Below are 17,580 nucleotides of genomic sequence, written 5' to 3'. Positions count from 1 at the left end.
GAAACCCACTTACACTGTTGGTGGGAATGCAAAATAGTACAGCCACTATGGAGAACAGTGTGGAGATTGCTTAAAAAACTGGAAATAAAACTGCCACATGACCCAGCAATCCCACTGCTGGGCATACACCCCAAGGAAACCAGAATTGAAAGAGACACGTGTACTCCAATGTTCATCGCAGCACTGTTTATAATAGCCAGGACATGGAAGCAACCTAGATGTCCATTGGCAGACAAATGGATAAGAAAGCTGTGGTACATATACACAATAGAATATTACTCAGCTATTAAAAAGAATGCATTTGAATCAGTTCTAATTAAGTGGATGCAACGGTAGCCTATTATACAGAGTGAAGTAAATAAGAAAGAAAAACACCAATACAGTTTATAACACATATATATGGAATTTAGAAAAATGGTAACAGTGACCGTATATGTGAGACAGCAAAAGAGACACAGATGTAAAGAACAGACTTTGGGGCTCAGTGAGAGAAGGCAAGGGTGGGATGACTTGAGGGAATAGCATTGAAACACGTATATTACCATATGTGAAATAGATCACCAATCCAGGTTTGATGCATGAGACAAGGTGCACAGGGCTGGTACACTGGGATGACCCTGAGGGATGGGATGGGGAGGGAGGTCAGAGGGGAGTTCAGGATAGGGAACACATGTACACCCATGGCTGATTCATGTCAGTGTATGGCAACAACCACTACAATATTGTAAAGTAATTAGCCTCCAATTAAAATAAATAAATTAAAAAAAAAAGAAATGGGCTGGGAATAAGGGGATTTACCACAGGCAGTAGTGAAAGTGACCAACTGAGGGAGGCAGGAGAGTGCAATTGTATACAGAGGAGAAAACGTTAGGAATGGAGAGATTTTGAAGGAATAGGAGGAAATCTAACTAGAGATTGGCAGGGGCAGGATCCAAACAACAGATCCCAAATGCAGTGGGAGATAGCCCTCTCAATCCAAATAAATGAAAACAGATACCAAATGAAGAAAGTTCAGTAGTGGGGAAGAGAGGGAGAAAGAAATATTCAGAGACTTAACCATCTCTAATTGCTTTGAAAAGAGGTGAAGTCATCATCTGAGGACATTAATAAGGCATGTAGAAAGAAAAAAAAAAACGCTGTCAAATGTACATTTGACTGCTGAAGAAAAATACAACATAGTTCGAATGGGTCAAAATTTAGAAAATAAAGTACTACTTTGATATGGGAATTGTCATAAGGCTGTGTTGAAGTGACAACTATATTGACTGGCCACAGAAATGGATTTGTTCAGCATTAATTGTTCAGCATTAATGAGCATTTAAATGTAACAAGTATAATTTCGAGTGACTTAATATGAATTAATAAAAGTCAATACTCTTGAATTAAAAAAAGAAAGAATGAGAGAAAAGGATTGCAAAAAAAATGAATGGCAGCCCTGACTACTGACAGCTTGGTTAAGAATTGTGCATAGCAAAAAAAAAAAAAAAAAAAAAAGAATTGTGCATAGCAAGCACGTATAGAAACAGGCTTAAGTATGAAAGTTTGATGCTGGCAGTGCACCCAAATTATGACTGGGGACCACTTCAGTTGCACGGCAGTTCCAGAGTTGAGAGTGGGTAGAGAAAGAGATGCACAGGTGCACTGTTTCTCCGTGTGCACGCACACATGTGCAAGTCCACATGGGAGGTGATGCCTGAGCAGAGAGGAGGAAGGGAATCAGCAGGAAAAGAGAACCAAAGCTACATTTGAAGCCACCCAAATCATTATGTTTGTAAGTTGTTAGTATGATAAGTCCAAGTATAGTAACAGGTTTGTGATTTTTAAATGTAAGACAAGCAAAGGAAATGTGCTTTTTAAAGAATCTTAAATTTGATATCTGACTAGGAATGGATTTCCTAAAAACAGCTTCCAAAGCACAAGCTGTAAAGGAAAAGATCTATACATTTGATTCAGTTCAGTTCAGTTCAGTTGCTCAGTCTTGTCCGACTCTTTGTGACCTCGTGAATCGCAGCACTCCAGGCTTTCCTGTCCATCACTGTCTCCCAGAGTTCACTCAAACTCACGTCCATCAAGTCGGTGATGCCATCAAGCCTTCTCATCCTCTGTCGTCCCCTTCTCCTCCTGCCCTCAATCCCTCCCAGCATCAGAGTCTTTTCCAATGAGTCAACTCTTCACATGAGGTGGCCAAAGTACTGGAGTTTCAGCTTTAGCATCATTCCTTCCAAAGAACGCCCAGGACTGATCTTTAGAATGGACTGGTTGGACTTCCTTGCAGTCCAAGGGACTCTCAAGAGTCTTCTCAACACCACAGTTCAAAGGCATAGATTCTTTGGTGCTCAGCTTTCTTCACAGTCCAACTCTCACATCCATACATGACCAATGGAAAAACCATAGCCTTGACTAGACGGACCTTTGTTGGCAAAGTAATGTCTCTGCTTTTCAATATGCTATCTAGGTTGGTCATAAATTTTCTTCCAAGTAGCAAGTGTCTTTTAATTTCATGGCTGCAGTCACCATCTGCAGTGATTTTGGAGCCCCCAAAAATAAAGTCTGACACTGTTTCCACTGTTTCCCCATCTATTTCCCATGAAGTGATGGGACCAGATGCCATGATCTTTGTTTTCTGAATGTTGAGCTTTAAGCCAACTTTTTCTCTCTCCTCTTTCACCTTCATCAAGAGGCTTTTGAGTTCCTCTTCCCTTTCTGCCATAAGGGTGGTGTCATCTGCATATCTGAGGTTATTGATGTTTCTCCCGGCAATCTTGATTCCAGCTTGTGCTTCTTCCAGCCCAGCGTTTCTCATGATGTACGCTGCATACATATGATTACTCATATTCATTATATATAATTAATTAATTTGCTAATTTTATTTTTAAAAGTTTCATCAATTTAGCTGATTAATTTTAAGTTTAAATGTGGTGGCTCAGAGGTTAAAGCGTCTGCCTGGAATGCAGGAGACCCGGGTTCGATCCCTGGGTCGGGAAGATCCCCTGGAGAAGGAAATGGCAACCCACTCCAGTACTCTTGCCTGGAGAATCCCATAGAAGGAGGAGCCTAGTAGGCTACAGTCCATGGGGTTGCAAAGAATTGGACACGACTGAGCGACTTCACTTTCACTTTTCTCTTTCAAAGTACAAAAGTAAAAAGATAAGGCACAGTTGTGAGGGGAGATACTTGTAACACATACAGACAGGAGGAACATAAAGTATTAGTGAAAAATCATTAAGAAAAAGACAACTCACTGGAAAATATAAACAATAACCTGGGGTTTCACAGAAGTGGAAACATGGATAGCTGAAAAACATGTGAAAATATTCTCCACCTCATTAGTAATCAGGGCAATGCAAATTCAAACCCAAAATAAATACCATTATACACCCACCAAATTGGCAAAAATTTTAGTCTAAAAATATAAAGTATTATTGAGGATTTACAAAGAGCAGCAGGAACTATTATATGCTATTGATAGGCATAGAAATTGGTCCCAGACTCTAGAAAACAATTTGGAATTACCTTGTAGTTGAACATTTGCTTACCTTTCTATCTAACAATTCTACTCCCTACATATTTCCCTAGAGAAACACTAGTACAGGTGTGTGAATGTTCATGGTAGTAATGTTTGCAAAAGAAAAAAGAAAACTGGAAACATTTCAGATATCCACTGACAAAAGAATGGATAAATAAACTGTTATGTATTCATACATGAATTTTACTATTATAGTAAAAATGAATGAATTATACCCACAAGCATAGCATAGATGAGTCTCACAAACAAAATGCTGAATGAAAAAGACAAGTCACAGAGAAATACATGCAAAATGATGCCATGTCTTATATATACATATATATATGTAATATGCAAAGTTGAAAAACTCACAAAACCAAATAATATTCTGTTTGTGGACACATACAGGTATGTTAAAACTATACTAAAAATAATGGAGTAATAAATCCAAAAACCAAATAATGGTTACTCCTGCTAAGATTGGAATACTAGGGTCTGAATTCTTAATGCTGAGTTTTTTTAAGCTTGGTAGTTTATTATTCTGTGTATTGATGAATACATTACCTCTAGTCTTTCATCTATATGAATTATTTCAGAGTAATGGATGTAGATTTGAGACAAAATCAAGTTGGAAATGAAAAATAAAATATATAGGAAAAATCTGGTACTAGTCTATAAGCATACATGTTTGGTTTAATGTGTAAATTTTTGTGACTTTCACCATGAACAATATAAAGAATTGACTGGTCCTAGCAAAGTCACAGTTCTTTGAAAGAGTGGTTGACTATTTGAATTATCAGGACAGATCAATTCATTGTTTCATTTTTAATAGGTAAGAAGTACTTTATTATAATGAATATTATCAATTTAACTTCTGTACATAACACAAGATTACTAAAATATATAGTGTATTTTTTCCAGAATATGTTATATGAAACATCAGAGGTTAAATGTTCTGTAATCAGATGTGTTCCCGATCAAGGCAAAGAAATAGAGGAAAACAATAAAATGGGAAACACTAGAGATCTCTTCAAGAAAATTAGAGATATCAAGGAAACATTTCATGAAAAGATAGGCACAATAAAGGACAGAAATGATATGGATGGAAGTTCGTGACATTGTACAGGAGGCAGTGATCAAGACCATCCCCAAGAAAAAGAAATTCAAAAGGCAAAATGGTTGTCTGAGGAGGCCTTATAAATAGCTGAGAAAAGAAGAGAAACTAAAGGCAAAGGGAAAAAGGAATGATACACCCATCTGAATGTAGAGTTCCGAAGAATAGCAAGGAGAGATAAGAAAGCCTTCCTCAGTGTTCAGTGCAAAGAAATAGAGGAAAACAATAGAATGGCAAAGACTAGAGATCTCTTCAAGAAAATTAGAGATATCAAGGAAATATTTCATGCAAATGTAAGTGAAATAAAGGGCAGAAATGGTATGGACTTAACAGAATCAGAAGATGTTAAGAAGAGATTGTAAGAATACACAGAAGAACTATACAAAAAAGATCTTCATGACCCAGGTAATCACGATGGTGTGATCACTAACCTAGAGCCAGACATCCTGGAATGCAAAGTCAAGTGGGCCTTTGGAAAAGGTCAGTTTTCATTCCAATCCCAAAGAAAGGCAATGACAAAGAATGCTAAAACTACCACACAACTGCACTCATCTCACACACTAGCAAGTAATGCTCAAAATTCTCGAAACCAGGCTTCAACACTACATGAACCATGAACCTTCAGATGTTCAAGCTGGATTTAGAAAAGGCAGAGGAACCAGAGATCAGATTGCCAACATTCGTTGGATCATCAAAAAAGCAAGAAAGTTCCAGAAAAACATCTACTTCTGCTTTATTGACTATACCAAATCCTTTGACTGTGGGGATCACAATAAACTGTGGAAAATTCTGAAAGACATGGGAATACCAGACCACCTGACCGGCCTCTTCAGAATTCTGTATGAATATCAGGAAGCAACAGTTAGAACTGGACATGGAATAACAGGCTGGTTCCAAATCAGGAAAGGAATACATCAAGGCTGTATATTGTCACTCTGCTTATTTAACTTATATGCAGAGCACATCATGAGAAATGCTGGGCTGGAAGAAGCACAAGCTGGAGTCAAGATTGCTGGGAGAAATACCAATAACCTCAGATACGCAGATGACACTACACTTATGGCAGAAAGCAAAGAAGAACTAAAGTGCCTCTTGATGAAAGTGAAAGAGGAGAGTGAAAAAGTTGACTTAAAACTCAACATTCAGAAAACTAAGATTATGGCATCGGGTCCCATCACTTCATGGCAAACAGATAGGGAAACAATGGAAACAGTGAGAGACTTTATTTTGGTGGGGGCTGCAAAATCATTGCAGATGGTGACTACAGTCATGAAATTAAAAGATGCTTGCTCCTTGGAAGGAAAGTTATGATCAACTTAGACAGCATATTAAAAAGCAGAGACCTTACTTTGCCTACAAAGCTCAGTCTAGTCCAAGCTATGGTTTTTCCAGTAGTCATGTATGGATTTGAGACTTGTACTATAAAGAAAGCTGAGCACTGAAGATTTGATGCTTTTGAACTGTGGTGTTGGAGAAGACTCTTGAGAATCCTTTGGACTTCAAGGAGATCCAACCAGTCCATCCTAGAGGAAATCAGTCCTGAATATTTGTTGAAAGGACTAATGCTAAAACAGAAACTCCAATACTTTGGCCACCTGATGTGAAAAACTGACTCATTTAAAAGACTCTGATGCTGGGAAAGATTGATGGAGGGAAGAGAATGGGACAACAGAGGATGAGATGGTTGATGGAATCACCGACTCAACGGACATGAGTTTGAGTAAACTCCAGGAGTTGGTGATGGACAGGGAGTCCTGGTGTGCTGCAGTCCATGGGGTCACAAAGAGTCAGACACGACTGAGCAACTAAACCGAACTGAATCAGATGCGTTCAGGAAATTCTGGATGCTATATTCATTCTTAGAAATGCAGAAGTAAACACTTAATCTGACCGCTATATTAACTTTTCTGTTAAAACATTAATGAAAAGAACAATATGCACAATTTAAATATGAGACATGGAGAGAGAATATAATTATAATCTCTAGCCAAGTCTAAAAGGATCATGCATCAGATGACCTCTTATGGTGTCTTCTCCATCTCTGTCTTCAACCTCTTGCCGTCTGCCAACACTTCAAATATGAGTTCCTTAAAGATCCATTATTGTTCCTATTCTCTCCTTAATCTCTTTTCTTCCTCTACAATCCATTACCTGGTTATGTCAAGACTTCTCTATCTAAACCTGACTTATCCAAACATTCTAAATTCATTTGGAACATCCCAGGCTCAGGTCCCAGAGGTATCTCAAATTTAACACATCTATACCAAACCCTATTCAATTACAGCCTAAAATATTGTGGCCTCTGGATTCTTCATTTCCACTCTCCATTCTCTACTAGGTGGGTATCAACATCCCATCTATTTTTCATATTAGAAATACCTTCAATTGACTCTTTGCTGCATCCTCCTGCATTCATTTTCCTATTCTGAAATGTTCTTTAGCTCTAGTCTCTCTTCTCTTTAATCCTTTGTCACACCTTAATCACCATCTTCATTATGTCTTAACTGGACTTCCTGTCTTGTCATTTTATCACCATTATTTCCCAAATGCAGTTCATAGTTTACACAGATTTATCATAAAAGTCTAATCAAGTTATTTCCTAGCAAACATATGTTAGCTTTCTATAGGTTAAAATGTACAATGTAAACACACAAACAGAGCAAAGAGGCTCTTTTACAGTCAGATTTAAAAATCTACTTTTTCACCTCATTTCGTGCCACTCTCTTGTGTATACTGCCTTGTGTGGTGATAATAAACTCCTTATCCCCTGAAAGTGCCAGAGTTTAACTTCTTTGTCTTTTATCGTATACCGTCTCTCTGTCAGGAATGCTCTCACCTTTTTCATTCAACAAATTCCTATTCATTCTTTAACACCCAGAAATATCACTTTCTATAGAATACCTGACTTGCCTCTTGAGAAATTTGCATGCAGGTCAGGAAGCAATACTGAGAACTGGACATGGAACAACAGACTGGTTCCAAATAGGAAAAGGAGCTCGTCAAGGCTGTATATTGTCACCCTGTTTATTTAACTTATATGCAGAGTACATCATGAGAAACGCTGGGCTGGAAGAAACACAAGCTGGAATCAAGATTGCCGGGAGAAATATCAATAACCTCAGATATGCAGATGACACCACCCTTATGGCAGAAAGTGAAGAGGAACTCAAAAGCCTCTTGATGAAAGTGAAAGTGGAGAGTGAAAAAGTTGGCTAAAAGCTCAACATTCAGAAAACGAAGATCATGGCATCCGGTCCCATCACATCATGGGAAATAGATGGGGAAACAGTGTCAGACTTTATTTTTCTGGGCTCCAAAATCACTACAGATGGTGACTGCAGCCATGAAATTAAAAGACGCTTACTTCTTGGAAGGAAAGTTATGACCAACCTAGATAGTATATTCAAAAGCAGAGACATTACTTTGCCAACAAAGGTTCGTCTAGTGAAGGCTATGGTTTTTCCTGTGGTCATGTATGGATGTGAGAGTTGGACTGTGAAGAAAGCTGAGCACTGAAGAATTGAAGCTTTTGAACTGTGGTGTTGGAGAAGACTCTTGAGAGTCCCTTGGACTGCAAGGAGATCCAACCAGTCCATTCTGAAGGAGATCAGCCTTGGGATTTCTTTGGAAGGAATGATGCTAAAGCTGAAACTCCAGTACTTTGGCCACCTCATGCAAAGAGTTGACTCATTGGAAAAGACTCTGATGCTGGGAGGGATTGGGGGCAGGAGGAGAAGGGAACGGCAGAGGATGAGATGGCTGGATGGCATCACTGACTCGATGGACGTGAGTCTGAGTGAACTCCGGGAGTTGGTGATGGACAGGGAGGCCTGGCGTGCTGCAATTCATGGGGTCGCAAAGAGTCGGACACGACTGAGCGACTAATCTGATCTGATCTGATAGAATACCTTCTTCAACATTCTCAATTTGGACCTCCATTGTAACACTTGACATGTTGTACTACCTCCTCACCTAACTCCATCCTCCTTGTATTTTCATAGCACTTGAAGGAATGTCACAAAACACATGAATTCATGAAAAGAAGGATAGATGATACTTCTGTGTTAAATTTTTCTTGTTATCAATCTTACCAAACTTAATTTTGGGTGTAAACTTATTCAGGGTCTTTTTCAAGTCATATTTCCAGGATTGTTCTCACTTTGGTCTTTTTATTTTTATGTTTTTTTTTTAATTTTTAAAAATTTTTGGTCAATGATTTAATGATGTAGAAAGTTAAGCAGGTTTTGTTGTTGTTGTACAGCAGAAACTAACACAACATTGTAATACAATTATGTCTGAATTAGTCTCTCAGTCTTGTCTGACTCTTTGCAACTCCACAGACTGTAGCCCACCAGGCTTCTCTGTCCATGGAATTCTTCAGGCAAGAATACTGGAGTAGATTGCCATTCCCTTCTCCAGAGGATCTTCCTGACCCAGGGATCGAACCCTGGTCTTCTGCCTTGCAGGCAGATTCTTTACCTTTTGAGCTACAGGGAAATCCCAAGCAGGTTTTTAAATCAGATTTTATGAGTATTCCACAGACAGGGAGGGGCTTTAGACCTCTTATTTGGCTTCAGGCTTTGGAATAACAGGTTCTTAGTGGAACGGGTTCTTAAAACCTATTCATTTAGATCTCTTTGTTTTTAAAAACTTTTTTTTTTTTTAGTTAAGCTTATTGGGACTTATTAAAATGAAGCATTTTGCTCTCCTAACTGCTAATTAATGGAAGCTCTTCCTAGGGCCTTTTTTTTTTTTTTTTTAACAACAAATATTATATCTGTGGATTGGCTGATGAGTTCCTTTTTTCTCTGCCTTCTGAACTGGTCCTCAATTTACTAAGGAAAGTCTTCAGTATGCTTAGACCCAATGCTATCATGAGTGAGTGAGTGAGTGAAAGTCGTTCAGTCACGTCCCACGCTTTGGACCTCACGGACTATACAGTCCATGGGATTCTCCAGGCCAGAATACTGGAGTGGGTAGCCTTTTCCTTCTCCACAGGATCTTTCTAACCCAGGGACCGAACCCAGGTCTCCCGCATTGCAGACGGATTCTTTATCAGCTGAGCCACAAGGGAAGCTAATGTTATCATATCCCCTCATTACAGAATAGAAAGGTGCGCCCTCTAGATGAGGGACTATTGAAGGGCATCTCTTTCTCTGGGCTGATGCAGCCAGAACCAAACATAAGTTTTAGCAAGCAGAATAAAGGCTGATTACAGGCCCCACCTGCCCCAGCCTCTCTCCTGGCCCTGTGCCCTTGTAGAGGGGACACACTGTCCAGCCATGACCTACAGCTCTGGTTCTGACTCAGCAACACTGTACCTTATATGGTCCCACGACTGCCCTAACCAAGCATAACATTTGCCTAATTAACCCTGGCAGCCAGCCTGCTGCTAGGTAACAGGCCTCTTAAACTACCTCGTTTATAAGAATCTTCTGATACACCGAGATGAGCCAATCAGCCAACACAAATGGGAATTTTCATAAGCTTGTGACAGATTTCAATTGAAATGTGGTTTGTACCCAAAGCTTTAACACCCTGCTTCATATAAAGTACAGTTTCATTGCAAAATAGCAAGTCTAGCCTAAGCCAGTGAGGTAATCCTAAGTACATGAACCTAAAGCATGAACATACTGATATGAAAGAAAAAGGCAGTCACACATAAAACAAATGAATCAAATCATCCAATGAATTTAGGAAGTACTTAAGTAAATAGAAGAGACTAAATGATATTTATTCATTCAATCAACAAATTATTATTGAGCCTCTGCTATATGACAAGTACTCTAGATCCTGGGAAAAGCAGAAATTAACCAATAAATGACATTTATGGAATTTACAGTCAAATGGGAGGAGAAGAGTAAACAAGTTTCTACGGGCATTTGCCAGGGGGTCATGAGTGGTGTGGAGGAGAATGAGGCTGAGTGAGGGGATTAGGGGTGAGGGATGGTCAGTTTGCTACTGATACAGGGTGGTGAGGAGAAAGCTCACCAAGAAGGAGCATTTGTCGAACAGAAGACCAAAATTTGTTAGCCAGGAATGTGTGAACATGTGACCTGTGCCCATTTCCTTCAGTGCTTTCCTTTTTTCAATCATTTTAAAAAGAAGTCTTTAAAACATGAGCCCATGTGTTCCATGTGTATCACTGATGTTTTTCCTCCACTTTGTCAGTGTGTTTTACTTTTATGATTACTTTTGCACAAGAGGATTTTTTTTTTATTGAAGTATAGTTGATTTACAACGTGGTATTAATTTCTTCTCTAAGGTAACGTGATTCAATTATACATGTACATGCATTCTTTTTTATATTATTGTCCATCATGATTTATCACAAGATATTGGATATAGTTCCCTGTGCTATACAATAGGACCTTGTTTTTTATCATCTTATCTATAGTAATTGTATCCTCGTTAACCTCAAACTCCAATCTATCCCTCCCCCCAACACCATCCTCAGTTCAGTTCAGTTCAGTCACTCAGTCATGTCCGACTCTTTGCGACCCCATGAATCACAGCACCCCAGGCCTCCCTGTCCATCACCAGCTCCTGGAGTTCACTCAAACTCACGTCCATCAAGTCGGTGATGCCATCCAGCCATCTTATCCTCTGTCATCCCCTTCTCCTCCTGCCCCCAATCCCTCCCAGCATCAGAGTCTTTTCCAGTGAGTCAACTCTTCGCATGAGGTGGCCAAAGTACTGGAGTTTCAGCTTTAGCATCATTCCTTCCAAAGAAATCCCAGGGCTGATCTCCTTTAGAATGGACTGGTTGGACCTCCTTGCTGTCCAAGGGACTCTCAAGAGTCTTCTCCAACAACACAGTTCAAAAGCTTCAATTCTTTGGTGCTCAGCTTTCTTCACAGTCTAACTCTCATATCCATACATGACCACAGGAAAAACCATAGCCTGGACTAGACAGACCTTTGCTGGCAAAGTAATGTCTCTGCTTTTGAATATGCTATCTAGGTGGGTCATAACTTTCCTTCCAAGGAGTAAGCGTCTTTTAATTTCATGGCTGCAGTCACCATCTGCAGTGATTTTGGAGCCCCAAAAAATAAAGTCTGACACTGTTTCCACTGTTTCCCCATCTATTTCCCATGAAGTGATGGGACCGGATGCCATGATCTTCATTTTCTGAATGTTGAGCTTTAAGCCAACTTTTTCACTCTCCGCTTTCACTTTCATCAAGAGGCTCTTTAGTTTTTCTTCACTTTCTGTCATAAGGGTGGTGTCCCTAGGCAACCACAAATCTGTTCTCTATGGCTGAGAGTCATTATTTGGTGGATAAATTCATTTGTGTTGTATTTTAGTTTCCACATGTAAATGATATATGGTATTTGTCTTTCTGCCTTACTTCACACCTGGAGAAGGAAATGGCAGCCCACTCCAGTACTCTTGCCTGGAAAATCCCATGGACAGAGGAGCCTGGTAGGCTACTGTCCATGGGGTTGCAAAAATTCGGACACAACTGAGCAACTTCACTTCACTTAGTATAATAATCTTTAGTTTCATCCATGTTGCTGCAAATGAGATTATTTCATTATTTTTTATGAACGAGTAATATACGACAACATCTTTATCCATTCATCTGTTGATGGACACCTAGGTTGTTTCCATGTCTTGGCCATTGTAAATAGTGCTGCTATTGCTATATGAACATAGGGCACATAAGTGGAATTTTGATCAGAATTGCATTCAAATGTGTTGATTTGGGCAGAATAGACATGCTTACAGCCTTCAGTCTTCCCAGTGAGTGACATTGGTAGTCCAGTCCTGAATACTCCATAAGTTTTAATTAAGATTGTTATTTAGTATTTTTAAAATATTTTTGCTGTTATTATGAATTTTAGGAATATTTTAGTACATTATATTTTCTACCCATTAGTTCAGGTTATAAGGTAAAACTACTATAAGATAAACCTTCTCATTTTTAAATATTAATAAATATATTGTATTTGATCATTTTATCAAATGCTCTTATTTTATTAGCTTTTAACTTCCTTCTTTTTTAAAATTTTATTTTCTTTATTAACATATAGTTGACTTATAATGTATTAGTGTACCACAAATTGATTCAGATCATATATATGATTCAGAGATATATATATACATCTTTTTCAAATTATTTTCCCTTATTTTAAAGAATACACACACACACACACACATACACGCACATCAATTTGCTATACCCCTGAATCAATTTGCTGTATACCTTAATCAATTTGCTGTACACTAACACAACCCACTCCAGTACTCTTGCCTGGAAAATCCCATGGACGGAGGAGCCTGGTAGGCTGCAGTCTGTTGGGTCGCTAAGAGTTGGACATGACTGAGCGACTTCACTTTCACTTTTCACTTCCATGCACTGGAGAAGGAAATGGCAACCCACTCCAGTGTTTTTGCCTGGAGAATCCCAGGGATGGAGGAGCCTGGTGGGCTGCTGTCTATGGGGTCGCACAGAGTCGGACACGACTGAAGCGACTTAGCAGCAGCAGCAGCAGCAGCAACACAACATTATAAATCAACTATACTTCAATAAAGAAAATAAAAATTTTTAAAAGTGTAGAAGGAAGCTAAAAGCTATTAGAATAAGAGAGTTTGATAAAATGGTCAAATACAATATATATTGATTCAGATGTACAGAAGATTGATTCAGATGTCTATGTGTATGTATATACTTATATTCTTTTACAGATTCTTTTCCCTTATAGGTTATTAAAAATATTAAGTATAGTTTCCTGTGTTATATAGGATGTCCTTTCCTTCTATAAATTTTAAACAGTTATTTCATGTAAGTATAAGAGCTCTGTTTCTTATCGTTAACATTTCATATCTTATTCCATTCTCTAAAATTTCCAGAACAATGTTAAAGAAAAAAAAACAGCATACACATTTTTCTTATTCCTGATCTCAGCAACACATTCCTTTTAGTATTTTGCAATTACTTATGATTCTAGCCCTTAGTCCAAGAGAGAAGGTTTTTTTTAATTATTATTATTATTACCTTAAGGGGATATCCCTTTAGTTGTAGATTAAAACAATTTTAATTGGATTGAATGTTGGATTGTATCAAATTCTTTCTAACATCTCTTGAAGAAATGATACAGTATCTCCTTGAATGATTGATACAATGCATTAAATTAATATAGGATCCACCAAAGATGTTTCCCAGAGAACACATTTTCCTCAAGCTGGTTCATCCAGGAAAAAAAAAAAAAATGTGAAGGGAGGAAATTGTCATCTGGTCAAATAGCTTGGGGAAATGTTGCCTCACATATTCACTTCTTAGAGACAAATTAACTCTTATCATATGGAAGATGATAAGTCCAGCAGTCAAGAAATCCGGCATATATATAGATACACCATAATGCTGTAGGGTAATTCTGTATTTGAAAGTTGCTGAGAGAGTAGGTCCTAAAAGTTCTTATCACCAAAAAAACCACATGCTTTTTCTATCTATTTGAGATGATGGATGTTTATTGAACTTATTGTGGCAATCTCTTCAAAATAGGTATAAATCAAATCATTATGCTGAACATCTTATATACAGTGCTGTGTGTCAGTTATATCCCAACATAATGGAAAAAAGAGATTCAGTTAACTGTTAAACCCACCATTCCCAAATATCACCTGTCCTTCTTTCCCTCATAAAATACTGGTGAGTATCCCACTGATTTAGGGTTCAAAATAACACATTTGAGAAGTGTCATGTTAATAATTTTCCTTGTATTAAGTTGTCCTTGCCCTCCTGGAACAGAACCTGTTTGGTCGCAGAGTATGTCTATTTATTTTAGTGCTATGATCAGTTGGCTGGGTTTGTTTGTTAGTTTTAATATTTCTTTATTTATTTGGCTCTGTTGGGTCTTAGTTGTGGCACATGGGATCTCTTTGTGGCATAAGGGATCATTTAGTTGTGGCACATGGGATCTAGTTCCCTGAGCAGGGATTGAACCAGGCCCCTGGTATTGGGAGCGATGAATCTTAGCCACTGGACCATTAGGAAAGTCCTATATTGGTTAGATTTTAATTGAGGATTTTTGAGCCTGTAATTATAAATGGGATTGTACTGTCATTTTCCACCCTGACCCTCTTTTAGTTCTTTCCTAGCTTTCATTATCAGTGAGATGCTAAATTGGTTATACAAACTGGGAAATTTTGTTCCATATTTTGGCGGGGGGTTATAAAACAATTTATGCAGCGTAGGAATTATCATAAGATTTTATTTTCTTCATTTGAAATATTTTCTATGAAATAGCCAAAAGAGAGATGAAGCCAAACACTGTGCTAACTGGTTGTCAGCAAGCTTGTAGGATCCACCCTCACCCCTGCCGCGTTAGCTCTGCTTTCTCTACTGATGATGCTTCACGTGTCTCCATTTTTCCTCACTGTGAGTAAACATGATTGCTCTTTGCTCCAGAGGGTTAGCAGTTCAGACAGCCTCCTCTGCTTAGAAGCAATAACTCCTTGCTCTTGTCACTCCGGTTCACCATAGAACAGGAGGGCATCAAAGACAGGTCAGAGAAGCAGGAAATGACAGAATCCCAGCCATGAGGTTCGAACTTCTCCATGAGCACCTTGTCCCTGATGCTAGGAACAAAGTGAGGTGACAAGGACGAAGCCCTGTCGAGGGAGAGAGAAGAAACAGAGCGGGCTGGATTGTGAGGGTCTAGGATCCCTAGAAGAGCATCGAAGAGTATTGATCAGGTTTTTAAAAACACTTTCTTTGAAGCACTGTTGGGACAGCGTTGGACATTCATGGTCTGTAAGGGAAGAAACCGGGTGTTAGGTTCCCTTTTTAGACCAGTTCCTCACCCAGTCATAGAACCCTTTATTCAGAGAAATGCCATACTTTCATAGAAAAAATACTTCACTGATCTTCTAAGGGCTTGGGCATGAAAACACACAAAGATGTTTATATGTTTTCCTTCCTCATACAAGAATTACTCAACATCAAAAAGCAAAATACCTTAGCTGTTCAGGGCCAGGCTCATGGCAGGCACCTTGCTGTGCTTGGTGTTTGTGGAGTAGCTGCATAGAGCTTGTTAAATAAATGCACTCATGTTGTCCTCCCCTGTTTTTATGCAACCGATGTGCTCCTGAAACAATGTAGGTCATAAATTAAATTGAGAAAAATGAATCTTTTTTCCAGGCTTTTTAAATATACATACACATATATCAACTTTTTAAATGCTAAACATATATTGTTTTTTAATCCTTTATTAATTGGTGTTTTTCTTACCACTGGATCTTTAAATTTCAGTTTTCTTTCCCTCAGTACTTTCAAGATACAATAATCATTTCAGATATTTTCAGCATATTCAAATGAACTTAATATTCAAAAATGATTCTTTGTAAATAAGCTAGTAAGTTACCAATTTTTTTTTTTCTTTGTATTTTCACATGCTGGGTAGCTAAAAATAAAACTAGTATACCTTTGTCTAAAGCACGAATTGCATGAGATGTAATCCTCTAACCAAATCCTGGATGTATTTCTTTTAAGACAAAAAGAAACTGCTAAGATCACATATTCTGTGTTGCCCTCCATAATGTTATGAATGCCAAGAAAGAAAGTATGTGTGTTAGAGGGAAATAATGGTTGTCAATAGAAAAATGGTTCCTTCTCCATGCTCCATCCCACTCTTCACAAAAGCATGTTTGTTTAGGTGACTTGTTGGGAGGAACTAATTCATCCATTCATGCACTCAAATTTCCTGCCACTTAATAGTGCTCAGCCTATGTTTAACATGCTTATTAAATGCTGTTATTTTTGTAACAGTGTACAAAGGAAAAACTGATCATAATTGAAAGAAGTTTTTGGTGGTATGTTGTAATATGAAATCAAGACTTGAATGGCTGTGATGTTCTGAGTTCTTTGAAGCACCTTGATTAAAACAAAGCTAGAAATCATTCCTTTCCCTTAATTAGAGAAAAATCTGATTTTCCTTTGCATTGCCTTCTTGAAGGAGATGATGAGGGCAAGTGCCCCAGTGAAGAGCTGAAACCGAATCAAAGAATATTGATTTTGTGTCTAGCCCAGCTTGTGCTTTTTCAGTTTCAACACCTCACCAGGAAATACAGAGAGGCTGTTTCCACAATAAAGTCACCAGTGACTAGAGAAAATTATTGGGTAGGGAGATAGGAAAACATATCTTTCTCCACACCAGTGCTTAAATGTTTCCCCTTTAAAAATTTTTGCCACTGTCCCTGCTTCCTATTTTTTGTGATTGTAAAGAAAATGCCAAGATTGTGAAGGGACATCTTGCTTGTTGGTAGTGGCTCCCTGAGGCTGCATTTGTATCCACTGTTTTGCCACCAGCCCAGCCACTACCTCATTCCCTTCTGTTAAATGTCTACACAGATTTCAGAGATGTACCACAGTGGCTCACTGTACTAATCTGAAGCCTACATCTAAGCTGCTTTGTTACCCAGGGTTTCAAAGTTGTGTGTTGTTGTAGTTGCTAAGTTGTGCCCAACTCTTTTGTGACCCCATGAGTCATAGCCCACCAGGATCCTCTGTCCATGGAATTTCCTTGGCAAGAATACTGGAGTGGGTTGCCATTTCCTTCTCCAGGGGGTCTTCCCAAATCATGGATCAAACTGGCATCAACTGTATTAGCAGGCAGATTTTTTTACCACTGAGCCACTAGGAAAGTCCTTTAAAGTAGTAAAGGGATACAAAGAAACAGATGTGAGAGAGAACGTGAAGAATTAACACAACTCAGTAACTAATGGGATGTGAAAGATGAGGAAGAGGGCAGAGTCAAGGGTGATGCACATATCCTGGAGAATCATGGAGCCATCATCCAAAAAAATTAAATGAGATAATTTGGGAGCTGGAGCCATCTACCATCTGACATCTCTCTTGACTGTGTTAATATCTCCATTAATTCTCAAACCACGAATGGAAGGAAGCAGTACTCGCAGCACCACAGCTTTGAGCACTTAGATTTTCTTCTCTTATAAT

General features: G+C 38.6%; 1 protein-coding gene across 2 annotated transcripts in view; it reads left to right on the top strand.

The window, feature by feature from the left end:
- Positions 1–17,580, top strand: part of ST6GALNAC3 (ST6 N-acetylgalactosaminide alpha-2,6-sialyltransferase 3) — a 629,047-nt gene that overhangs the window by 588,446 nt on the left and 23,021 nt on the right. The gene's annotated exons all lie outside the window — the stretch shown is intronic.

This window comes from Bos mutus, chromosome 3 (assembly GCF_027580195.1).
Source record: "Bos mutus isolate GX-2022 chromosome 3, NWIPB_WYAK_1.1, whole genome shotgun sequence".
NCBI classification, from domain to species: Eukaryota; Metazoa; Chordata; class Mammalia; order Artiodactyla; family Bovidae; genus Bos; species Bos mutus.
The sequence above is the reverse complement of the archived record's forward strand: the minus strand, read 5'-3'. Positions and strand labels throughout refer to the sequence as shown.